Below are 13,588 nucleotides of genomic sequence, written 5' to 3'. Positions count from 1 at the left end.
CACGAAAGTGCACTTGGGAGCTTTTCGTGTTTCATTTTCCCCGTGGACTCATAGGAATATATATATATATATATATATATATATATATATATATATATATATATATATATATATATATATATATATATATATATATGACTGCTTCCCTGAGGATGATTAAGACACACCTGCTGGACACCTGCCAGTCAAGGATACGTCGTAGACATAAGGTGGCAAAGAACTTTATGGATGATGATGACTGGCCCACGGGACCCGTCAGCTGCAGGAGGGGCTTCATCTGCCGCCACCCTCACCCTCTCAATACTGTTAGCTCTCCGCCCTACGGACGTCACCACCAGCAGCAGTAGCAGCAGAAGGCTTCCTGCTTCCACGGAGACTTGAGTGGCATCGTCAGCTGTGTGGGCGGAATGGGGGGTGAAGGGTGTTACTGGTTCGTTATGGACACCAAGAACACTCAACAGGGGTTGTGGAACGCCAGGAACACTCAACAGGGGTTGTGGAACACTAGGACAGCTGGAGTTGTGAAACACATGGAACACCCAGCAAGGTTTTGTGGGATAGCAGGAACACTCAGTCGGGCTTGTAGTATAGCAGGAAAAAGAAAGTCAACAAAGGGTATGAAAACAGGAGAGGAAACAGTCACCAGGGGGTTGTAGATGGAAGCATAAGCAACCAGGGCCTTGTCGATTGGAGGGTAGGTAACCAGGGCTTATAGATAAGAGCAAGAGTCTCTCTACAGGAGGTGGCCACCGTCAGGAGCTGGTGTTGGTTGACGACCCCAAGCAAGAGGCAAGGGCTACGTGGGGTCCTCGAGTTCCAGCAGACGTTCTGTCTCAATGAAGAGTATGTCGACCTGCCGTAGTGGTCAAAGGTAGCGGTGGCGAGGGGAGTTACATGTGAGAATACAGGATCGATAAGAGATAACAGGAGACCTGATGGTCTATGACCACCTCCTGTTCAGAAATATGTACCAGGTATATGTATCTCACTAAGGGATATGTAAGAGCTACCTCCCCTTTAAGGAAAAAATATATGTATCAAACATATGTATCTCACTAAGTCTATGTAGGGACTACCTCCCCATAAAGAAATATGTATTAAATATATGTATCTCACTAGGCCTGTGTAGGACCTACCTGCTCCCCATAAAGAAATATATATTGAATATATGTATCTCACTAGGCCTGTGTAGGACCTACCTGCTCCCCATAAAGAAATATATATTGAATATATGTTTCTCACTAGGCCTATGTAGGAACTACCTGTTCCCCGTAAAGAAATATGTATTAAATATGTGTCTCTCATTCCTGACTTGCCAGTGGCCAGAACTCAGGTTGGAAGGAACCACATTTCTGGCCAGGTGAGAGACAGCTTTATTATCTGGGACGAGATGAAAGGTGGGTCGTGGTGGAGGACCCCGTGGGAGGGTGATGAGAAATCTCTCTCTCTCTCTCTCTCTCTCTCTCTCTCTCTCTCTCTCTCTCTCTCTCTCTCTCTCTCTCTCTCTCTCTCTCTCTCTCTCTCTCACGCACACACACACCCATGGAAATGGTTGTGAAACTGATGAAATGAGAGAGAGAGAGAGAGAGAGAGAGAGAGAGAGAGAGAGAGAGAGAGAGAGAGAGAGAGAGAGAGAGGCTCCTCCAGCATCCTTTCATGTAACGTCACACCGTCACAGTCTGTCGTAACGTCACACCTTCACAGCCTGTCGTAGCCTGACTAACGTCACAATTTCGCCTCCCCGTCACACCGTAACATGAACCAGCACATCAAGTCTTCCAATTTTGAAGCACCATTCAGCACATGGATCTTTTATATCTTTGAAATGGGAAATAAAAATCAGATTTATCGTAAAAATAAAAAGGTAATATTTTGATAACTTGTGAAAAAAAAAAAAGATAATTTGATACCTTGATCAGGTGATCCTGTTACTACCTTGCCGTTATTGCTGTCATCTCTGTTCCCCGGGTCCACTGGAGTGGGAACAAGGGAGTATGTAGGTTCCCGACTTCCTTCATTCACAGCCCACAACCCACGTCTGGTGTTTTGGAAATTTATGCAATACAGAAAATTTAGATTTCGTTACAGTTCGCCAAATTCTGTTTCAAAGTCGTGGAAATTATCCGCGAAATTTATAAGTTTTGTGATGTATAACTTCTCTTAAAAAAGAAAAACTGTGAAATGTGATTTTTACTTATAGAATTTTTATGATTTTTGAAACAGAATTTATAACATAAGGAATATTTATAGAATCTATGAAATGCATAAGACAAAATTTATGATGATTATATTATTTATCAAATTTTATGAAATGAAATCTACTATTTCCGAAAATTTTAAAAATCAGAGAATATATTATCTACAATATTTTCTTTCTTTTGAAATCCACCCAAAAATATCAGTTTCATTTTTTCTATTAATGTTGCGTATAAAAATTTCGAATTGTCAATATGAGTGTCATAACACACACACACACACACACACACACACACACACACACACACAAAGTAGTCTAACTGGGGCGCTAACCTAACCTCTAAATCCTGGAGGTCAAGGGTCGATTACCTTTGACCTTTATGACAATAACGTTCCTAATTAGGGATATGAGAATGTAATAATTAAGGAATTAGAGTAAAATGATGCGTTCGGGATCAACTTGGAAGCCAGTAAAAGAACCTGTTGTCTCTGTTGATCGAAAACTAACTCTCTCTCTCTCTCTCTCTCTCTCTCTCTCTCTCTCTCTCTCTCTCTCTCTCTCTCTCTCTCTCTCTCTCTCTCTCTCTCTCTCTCCCCGTAAACATTCCCCATCCATCATTCGTCTCTGGACCTGATCGGCGTCAGTCAGCCAGATCCATCTCGTAAATGTCCCTCCACACAGAACCATAAGCCATTCTCTTTGTCACTGTTCGCGGACGATACAAGCTGGAGTATAGAAGCTTTCATTTAGTCTTAATTTTTAAGTATCTTTTTTATGCCTCTATGCAAATTAGGTATGAGATGTACATCGACAGCGGGTATAGAAGAATATTTTGGGGTTTGCATCACCTACACTTCATCCCAACAGTTCGGGAATAAGATACAACAACGTCCTCGCCACCTTCATCTCCTGCCGCTAGAGATCCCCCATCCCCGAGTTGCAGGTGTGCACCATAACCGCATCGGGGCCCTTCCGAGGTCTATACAGACACCTGTAAGAACAGTCCCATCATAACCATTGTGATCATTGTCAACCGTAATGGCTGTGTGACACGTCGTTAACGACCATTATCACTATCGTCCCTCAGGGTAATGGCGATTAAGAAGGGCGGGAGGGAGAGATGGGGAGCTGGAAATCCTTCCTTCCTTTAATATCATCTTTCAAACGAAGGAATAGAAGGAGGAGCCAAGCAATCGTCTAATCATTACTATAATCAAAGGTATAATTAGATAGATAAAATGTATATCGACAAATTAGATACAATATATATATATATATATATATATATATATATATATATATATATATATATATATATATATATATATATATATATATATATATATCGTAGTAGGTATTACACATGGAAGTTATAAGTATGAAATAAAGCCTTTAAGAAGAAGATCAACAAATTTACCGCCATTATCCTCGTGCAGTTTTGCCTCACGATACCAACCCATCATGACTCAGAAGCATGACGTTGCTGGTCGTGTTCGCAGCGAGCAGGATTTCTACAAAGTCCTTCTGTTTTTAAAGAGACTTCCACAACTGGGCCTTGAGTGGAGGCCATTCTCACCACAACCAGGTCTCCCGTCCCCCCCGCCTTGCTCTTATCTGTGTACGTACTTGGGACTGCGTGCTTCCCCCGTAGCACAAGCAGAGGAAATTGGTTTACAGTCGTGATTTGTATCGGGTCATCTGGAGTTGCTGTTCTGCCATGTACTTCCCCCAAGTATCATCGTGTACCAGACGGGTGATTCAGATCTAGCCTTATGCTCCGCACGTCTGTCACACTACGTGCTCATATTTTTTTGGTCACACTGCGTTATTCTCTAGCTCTTACACACGTCAGAGTATGAAGCTATGTTCCCTATCGCCTCCTATGTTTCTTGCACACACACACACACACACACACACACACACACACACACACACACTGTCGCAACTCCCACACCACCACACCACCACACCACCACTACCACCACCACCACCACCACCACCTGGGGCCTGTCACACGGTGTCCTCACCCTCTGGCTGTGCGGCCCCCACCATCTCAAACCTCAACAGTAATAAAATTACTTTACACGGAAAACTGCTAAACTTTTATGTCTGGAATGTTGGTTCGGATCCCACCAGCTACAGCCACGTTCCCCCCCACCTCCCACTCCCTCCCTTCCTCCCTCCCTCCCCACCCTAAAAAAAAGAATGATAAAAGACAACAGAACTAAATTAAATCTCGCGTATTTTTATTCGCATATGAACGCGATATTACATATGCAAATTTGGCAAGTTTGCGTCATAACTCGAGTGACTTACACTGCCAATATGTGCGATTTTTTTTCTACTTTTTAATGTTAGATTCCCCACATAATGAAGTTTCAGGTACTTGTCCAACTAACGCACCTCAGACGGTGGTACACACTTCAGAATACAAACGCACTCTTGCCCCGTGTTCTGACACTACCAACACACACACACACACACACACACACACACACACACACACACACATACACACGTTCGAAATTATACATCATCAACACAGCTCATCCAATTAGCGCAACAAAGACACACAAAAACAAAACAAAAAAATTTAGACCAGAAGAGGAAAAAAAAAAAAGGTTTATATCGTTTTTTGAACTGGCGTCTCAGAGTGCGAGAGCCAAAAAAAAACCCCACACCGCGAGGGGAAGGGATGTTGTGGTGGGGGTGTGTGTGTTGGGGTGGGTGGTGGGGGGGTGTGTGTGTTGGGGGGATGGGAAGGGAGGCGGTGGCAGGAAGTAGAACTTCCAGGAATGTATAATGTAATCTAAACAAGCTGCTCACCCTAACAACACCGAGGCAAATTGCCCAACCTGGTACGTACAAGGAAGAGAACGTCACACACACCACCTCAGGTGGAATAGAAGAAATCAGAAAAAAACAGTGGTGAATATAATTCTATGCCACTAGAGTTAAAATGGCTTCTGGATGTATTGGGCTGGTTGGGTATCTAGGCCTTTTAAGTCCCATCACACTTGCAAAGGGGCGTACACCCCGTCGACATCAAGTCATAAGAAGTAATCGAAGAAACCTGGGCGCCTACACCAAGTGGTCTTTATATACAGTGAGTGACATGCCATGGTTACCACGACGGCCGCTACGGTGGGAACGAAAGAAGAAAGTGGAAATTAATTACATTCATCGTAAGAGCAAACATTACATGTAATGAGACTTGGCGAGAATGGTGACCACAGGGAGTATTAGTCCAGTGTAATTTCAAATGACAGTCGAGTTTAAACTTCATATTTGCAAATGGAGTTTGTGCTTCAATTAACATTGTTTGCATAATCCAGCGTTTTGATTTCATTTTTCTCTTCGTTTTCTTTTTGTATGACATTCTTTTTCTTTTTATTTAGATCTGGTGATGTTTATTTAAATGCCTCACGTCTGTTATCAGGCTTCGGTACTGTGTCTAGATTTGAACTCGTTATTTTGTGTATTGTTTTCCCTATAAGATATTCGATTGAGCTCTATTTCCTTTGGTTTTTCTCTTCTTATCTCTATAAACCACACACACACACACACACACACACACACACACACACACACACACACACACACACACACACCGAACTTCTACGTGTAGACGTATACACAAGGTTATACCTAAGACTACCCTGTCATCATCACTTCATATATACACAAAAACGTATTTCTAATTATCTCTTAATGTCTTCTTATCCTGTCTCTTCTCCATTTTCTCCAGATGAGTCTCCCCTATGAAAGAAATTTAGTTTAAATCTCATAGAAGTAGCTCATTTCACAATACTTTCGCGCTAATGCCGTACGAGACCATGTTCTTTTTACAAGCATATAGAACATGGAGGTTTTAAGGGGGGTAACTAAGCCAGATATATTTCCTATTGTGTTTTGTCGCAGCTATGAAGAGGTAATATTACCGCCGTCCCAGGCCAGAAGGGTGCCTCAATATGGGCAGACGTTGAGGTGTTTTTCATTTGTATGATGAGAATTAGTGAATATAATGCAATTTTTCCTTTCTCTCGTACTTGTTCGCCGTTTCCAGCGTTACCGAGGTAGCGCAAGGAACGAATGAAGAAAAGCTTCATTTGTGCTCATTCATATGTTGATATAAAAGCAAATCTTCTAGAACTGAGAGATTATGTTGCTATAATTCATTTCTCTCTCTCTCTCTCTCTCTCTCTCTCTCTCTCTCTCTCTCTCTCTCTCTCTCTCTCTCTCTCTCTCTCTCTCTCTCTCTCTCTCTCTCATGGGATGCATGACACATTCGCGTTTCATTCTTCCATATGACTCTTCTATAAACGTTTCCTACAGGCATATTAATCCTGCAAGGTATTTTTTTTTTCTACCTATTTCCCGTCTAGCGTGTTGTCGGAGGGAATGGAGGATGGTGAGAGAGCCTTTGCTTTGCTATCCTTTACTCTACTGTTTTTAAAGAAGACTGCTTTTTGTTTTATAAGTAGTGTTAAGGCCAGACCACCTCATCTAAGACCTTGGGTCTGTGTGGTCTGTGTATCTATGTAAATCTATGTAAGTTTCTCCTCCAACGAACCGCTTAAACACCCAACCCACCCTCGCTTGTTGGCCGTTCTATTGATATTTAGATTGGCTATTACCTGACCGTCCCCCCCCCCTCCACCCCACTCACCCTCTCCCCTCCAACCTCTCCCCCTTCTCTCCCTTCCTCCTCCAACACTACAACCCAACCCCCACCACCCCACCATCACCAGTGTTCTGGTCCACCAAGTGATCGATCCTGGTGTTTCATAGTCAAAGGACCCTGGCCACACGCACGTGCCGGCCCGAGCCCCTAGACCGCTCGTCAAAGGATGGAGAAATAAATGGCCCCTCTAGCCGACCAAAGGCTACGGACTGGTTTGTCTCGCAAAGCCTTCAAAAAAAAAAAAGCTCCCTTCCTTTTTGTCCTGAGCTTTGATGTTGTTAGCTCATTTGCCACAGAAGAATTGCTCTTACATTTTACGTTATCTGTAATAATCTGTCATAAGCTCATCAAACCAGAGGCAGAGTAATTAACTATATACAAGGCGGGTTAGTGTACTGAGCTGGTAACCCGGCATGGGAACGCTCTTTAGCTAAGCCGATCACTGGCAGGAGATTACATCGTCTTCCCTTTATATCTCAGAGGCTCGCAGGCTAGCCGTCAACAGAGGTTATCGGAAGACTCGTTTCATGCCGGGGATAATAACGGAAGGAGGTAGAGCGAGAGACAGGTTGACTGACAGGCATAAATGTAGACAACAAAGAGAAGCATCGTAGGAATTGAGGTCATAAATGTAGACAACAAAGAGAAGTATTGTAGGAATTGAGGTCATAAATGTAGATAGATAAGAGAAGCATTGTAGGAATTGAGGTCATAAATGTAGATAGATAAGAGAAGCATTGTAGGAATTGAAGTCATAAATGTAGATAAATAAGAGAAGCGTTATAGGAATTAAGGTGAAATGGGACACCTGACTTTCCCTTCTTAGAAAAGCTAGCAATGAAACTTTTTCCTAAGTCTTAGATAGCAGACTAACCAGAGGAAAATGATATTATATTCCTCTATCAGTATATTGTAAGGAACAATGTCCATCATCGTACTTTTCACTGACCATCTTGTCTCTAACAGTAGCTTTTTGTTTCCATGCTTTGGACGACAGTTGACGGTCTCTAAGCGTTTAGAAGCAAATTTTTACGTATTTTTATGTTATTTCTTTTTTTTTTTTTCATTTTCATGTGCAATCCTGTTGATTTTCCGGCAATCTTCCTCAGGTGACGACATATTTGTACCCGCGAGAAATATCTGTACGTCTGTTTATTGACTGTCCTCGATTTTTTTTTTTTTCATCAGGTAAAGTTATTATTCATAAACTTTCGATGGCGTAAATTTTTTTGGGCGGAGCGGGGCTGGATTTTTTTATTTTCGAGGTAAAAGTTCCCTTTTTACTGCTGTGATATTTCCATCTCTTGATGTAAGGTTCGTGTGAGTATGTTGGTCCATTCATGTTGCTCATGTGAGGGTATGTTGGTCCAATCATGTGGCTCATGTGGGGGTATGTTGGTCCATTCATGTTGCTCATGTGGGGGTATGTTGGTTTTTCATGTTGCTCATATGGGGGTATGTTGGTCCATTCACGTTGCTCATATGGGGGTATGTTGGTCCATTCATGTTGCTGGTGTGTGGGTATGTTGAGCCATTCATGTTGCTTAAGTGGGGATATGTTGGTCCATTCATGTTGCTCAAGTGGGGGTATGTTGGTCCATTCATGTTGCTCAAGTAGGGGTATGTTGCTCCATTCATGTTGCTGGTATGTGGGTATGTTGAGCCCATCATGTTGCTTGTGTGGGTATTTTACCCCATCCATCATGCTCTAACTTCCTGCAGGAAATTTGAGTAATGGATATCTCAAAAGATTTACTTTACTCTCTCTCTCTCTCTCTCTCTCTCTCTCTCTCTCTCTCTCTCTCTCTCTCTCTCTCTCTCTCTCTCTCTCTCTCTCTCTCTCTCTCTTCTCGTCTCTTCTCTTCATCGTTACTTCCTCTCCTTATCTTCATTCATCCACTTATCAGCTTCCATGCTCCAAATAAAAACGAGACACGCAGAGACACATCCCATGCAGCGCACAACGCCGGGGAGAGAGAGAGAGAGAGAGAGAGAGAGAGAGAGAGAGAGAGAGAGAGAGAGAGAGAGAGAGAGAGAGAGAGAGAGAGAGAGAGAGAAGTCCCGGGTCTTGAAAGGTTTTCAAAGTATATTCAGATCACCCGTAATGGATTCTGTGGACACTATTTTCACCAAAGGGACATTAACTCTATTCCCTCTTTCTCCCGTCCCTTTGCTAATGTCCCTTCCATCCCTCCCTTAAATCCCCCTTCCTTGCTACCCCCAACACCCCCTTTACCCTGGGATAGGTGAAAAAAGGCATGTAGATAGTTGAGAAGAAATATAATGAGATATATAGAAAGTCAGAGGCACGAAGATTTTGAAACAAAAATGAGTATTGGAGGGGAGAGAGAGAGAGAGAGAGAGAGAGAGAGAGAGAGAGAGAGAGAGAGAGAGAGAGAACATAGCTGAATACGGGAGGAGAAAAATAGAGACGGATATAGAGATAGATGGTTATAAAGATGGCTGAGAAGGAAAATAAATTACCGAAGATAGATATAACACAAAGATTAATACTCGAGAAGAAAAGAAGATTGATAGATAAGACAGATGTGAGAAACAGTAATGAGAATATATGGATAGATAAATGAATTGAAATAACTGATTTAAGCGTGAAGTCTTTGATGGTAAAATTGACAAAGACGTGAGCACTGAGGGAACGAAGAGCATTTGTAACTGAACGCCGATAAATGACGCATTGAACGCTGACAAAGGGCCTTACTGAACGCTGATAAATAGCCCTGGTGAACGCCTGTAAATGGCTCTGTTGAACGCAGGTAAATGGCCATGATGAACACGATGAACGGTCCAGATGAACGCCCTCAAACGACCTTATTGAACGTCAGTAAAGGAAAAGGTGAATGTCACTCTTCAACTCACAAAGCGAAGTGTTGTAGTTATTTATACTCACAACAAACTACGTATTGTAGCTGCGCTGCCGAGCTCTACAACTATATATACTTCCGTGATAACCTGCGGTACGACACTATCACACTGTGTCATTGTCAGCAGGCGAGGGCTGCTACGAGTAGCTCTGTCAGACGTACGATCGCCAATATTACCACTCAGGCACTGTAGGTGCGAATCATCATATATTTCTTTCAAAGTTGTACATATATAAAGTCACCCCTGGCGGGGCTGTATCATAGGGAGTACAGGTCTCGTCAAAGAACTTATCACGTCAAAGGAGTCTACAGTACCCCTGCTACTGAGAGTGTCGGATCCTTAAAGGCTGACTTCGAAGCCTTCAGAAAAATCTTGGGTCACACCAGGAGCCGCTGATAGAAACTGCTAATGAAGTAATAATGAACAGATAGATGAATATATATATTCATGGTTTACATTTCCAGTGGAGAGAGCCCTTATGAAGTAAACTGGAGTGCGTCAGAGTGAACCCTGAAGGTAAACACTCTCCATATGAACACCATGACGTCTGGACAGTGACTGTTGATAACTGTTTGATGTACCGGGAGGACGGGTGAGAAGGGGGAGGTGAGAGGAGGGAAGAGGCAGGGGCGAGAGGGAGGGATCGAAAGGTAAAATTAGTGGATGGTGGTGGAGCGAGGGTAAGCATACAGATAGCGAATACGTATATCAGTGAAGATGTTTAGTGGTGTTCACTGTGTGTTTGAGACTACGTGAAATGGGGTTTTCAGTGGATGATGATCATTATAGGCATTCATCCACCCACACATCCACCCACGTATCCACCCACACGTCCATCTACACATCCACCCACACACCTGGCATAGGGTAGGGTGTGTGTATGTGTGAGTGTGTATGTGCATACGTACATAGGAGTAAAGACATGGTACATATATTCAAGGTTAAGGAACAGGGCAACGTGAGTGTAAAACTCTGTCCCCATCACACACACACACACACACACACACACACACACACACACACACACACACACACACACACACACACACACACACACACAAACACACCTACAGAGTTAATATCATTACCAACTGTGCGTCAGTCACGCTATTCAGCAGTTTATTTTGAGACCTCAGAGTTGTAACACAGGAAAGTTATACCAGCTGTGACCTAGGGAGAGGTATACCAGCTGTGACCCAGAGGGGGTTATACCAGCTGTGACCTAGGGGGAGCCATACCAGCTGTGACCCCAGGATCGCCATATCAATCAGTTGGTGACACTTCACCATTTGTTCCCAAGCTGGTGAGGTAAACTTAAAAAAACATTTCACAACAACTCGTACTGTTCCACTTACACCAACGCCATGATGAGAAGGTTTCCAAGAGCCTCTCCCTCTTCGTAGAAAGGTTTCGACACCATCATAAGAGAATCTTGACATAACATTTACAATAATGGTCAGTCCTTCATCAAAATGGCCAACTGGGACGTGTTCTGTTAGGTAGTGGCCAACTGGGACGTGCTCTGGTAGGTAGTGGCCAACTGAGACGTGGTCTGGTAGGTAGTGGCCAACTGGGACGTGGTCTGGTAGGTAGTGGCCAACTGGGACGTGGTCTGGTAGGTAGTGGCCAACTGAGACGTGGTCTGGTAGGTAGTGGCCAACTGAGACGTGGTCTGGTAGGTAGTGGCCAACTGAGACGTGGTCTGGTAGGTAGTGGCTAACTGAGACGTGGTCTGGTAGGTAGTGGCCAACTGAGACGTGGTCTGGTAGGTAGTGGCCTACTGAGACGTGGTCTGGTAGGTAGTGGCCAATGAACCACGTCGTAGCCAAATTGAACGTGAAGTGGGGGGTCACGAAAGAATACAGAGCGGGCCACAAAAGCTACCATGATGGGGTCTATTCTCTCCCAGATGAGGCCAGATAGCGAACAATGACCTCCCGACCCCCCCGCCCTTGCCTCTGTTGGCTGACCCCTAGGGACCTCTGGACTATCACCCGTTGCTTCTGGCCGTCCCGTTTAACGGAGCAACAGCTTGCTGACACAATGGAGGGGGGAGGGGGACAAGAAGGCCATCACCCGTTGCTCTGTATTGTCCCGTTTGGTGGAGCAACAGTGCTAAAAAAAGATATTGCAGCTGTTAACAGCTCAATCAACGGGAAGCTAGACGCAGTGATGAAGATAAAGTAACAGCAGCGAATACAGCAAATGATGCCGCAGCAGTACAGCAACAGTAGCTCCAGCCACCGCTACAGCAGCATCTGCTAATTGTCCATTGAAAACATAGACACAGTGAATAGAATAGAATCCAAAATGCTTTATAGTGTAAGATAGGTTTCAACTCTATCCCCCAGTGGCATTACGATCGTGTAAGATAGGTTCGAACTCTGTTCTCAGTGGCAATACGATCGTTGTTTAGTAGTGTTAGCAGAAATGACAATAAATCAAAGACATTCCACAAGACTTGAGATCCTTACACAAATACTCCTCACATCAGAGGGATATTAGATAGAGCCATGATGACTCCTGATACGATAATATATATATATATATATATATATATATATATATATATATATATATATATATATATATATATATATATATATGTATATATATATATGCATTTTATTACGTCTGGGTTTACTTGTATGATTTAGATGAGTTATGTATTATTGGAACGTTTGTATCTTAGTCCATGAAGTTTATCTTCCCGTAGATCATACATTTTGAGGAATTATTTTCCGTTTTCGGAAACACCTGTGGCGAAAGTGGCTCCTCAAGTACCCCCTTTATATTCTTATTTCCCCGTTTTCTTCTCATTGCTCCCAAATACTCGCTTTAGCAAGATATTCTCCCCACACACGAATATCTTGTCTCTCTGGGAGGGGTTAGGGAGTCTATTCATTCGTCCGTGTCCCCTCCATTCGTGACCACTCACGTCCTCAAATTGGCAAGAGAGAGAGAGAGAGAGAGAGAGAGAGAGAGAGAGAGAGAGAGAGAGAGAGAGAGAGAGAGAGAACCTTCCACGAATCTAAACCCACAAGCGAGACACCATCATCAACCTTCAGTGGGCCCCTTTTTTTTTTTTGCCTCTTTTTTTTTTGGCCCCAAACGGTTGACGGATGGCAGGCATTCCTACGGACGACTATGGCCATTTTCGCCCATACTGGCGGATTTTGGAAGGGCCGTCATATTGCCAGGTTGGATTCGGTCCAATTTCCCTCCCGCTGTGCGCTATAGCCTTATGTTGACCCGAGCGTATGGAATGTAAAATGGGATTCTACTTTGCGCTCTGCCCAGAGCAATATTCCCTGCAGTCTTCCTCTCATTATTTCGGAGGATATGAGCGTTGTATCCCTCATGGATCTCATGAAAGCTCTCATTTTTCTTTTTTTTCTTTTTTTTACTCTCAGTCAGAGTTTAAATGTCTGTACATCTGTTTATGATCGATGAAGCTGTTTCGTCCCACAACTTCTTCGTCTTTTGAGGATTTTTTTTTTTTTTGGGGGGGGGTTCCTTGTCTCTCATTGACCAGTGGTTTATCTCCTTTATTATCTGTCTGTCTGCGTATCTCTGTTGATATCTATATATGCCTATGATTTAGTATCTTCGTTACCGTCTATCTGTCCCTGACAGTGTTTATATCTGTCTATAGTATCTTATTTACTATCTATCTGTCTGTCTGTGGCTATTTCTATATCTGTACCTATCTATGATTATCTTCGTTACTGTCTGTCTGTCTATGACTATGTTTCTATCTATACCTGTCTATGACTGAGTATCTTCTTCACTGTCTATCTGTCTATGACTATATTTGCCTGTAT

General features: G+C 43.1%; 1 pseudogene; it reads left to right on the top strand.

Annotated features, from left to right (window-relative positions):
* Positions 1-13,588, top strand: part of LOC139759925 (uncharacterized) — a 104,805-nt pseudogene that overhangs the window by 71,312 nt on the left and 19,905 nt on the right.

The sequence above is a fragment of the Panulirus ornatus genome, chromosome 34 (assembly GCF_036320965.1).
Source record: "Panulirus ornatus isolate Po-2019 chromosome 34, ASM3632096v1, whole genome shotgun sequence".
Taxonomy (NCBI): Eukaryota; Metazoa; Arthropoda; class Malacostraca; order Decapoda; family Palinuridae; genus Panulirus; species Panulirus ornatus.
This window is presented reverse-complemented; position numbering and strand designations above follow the sequence as displayed.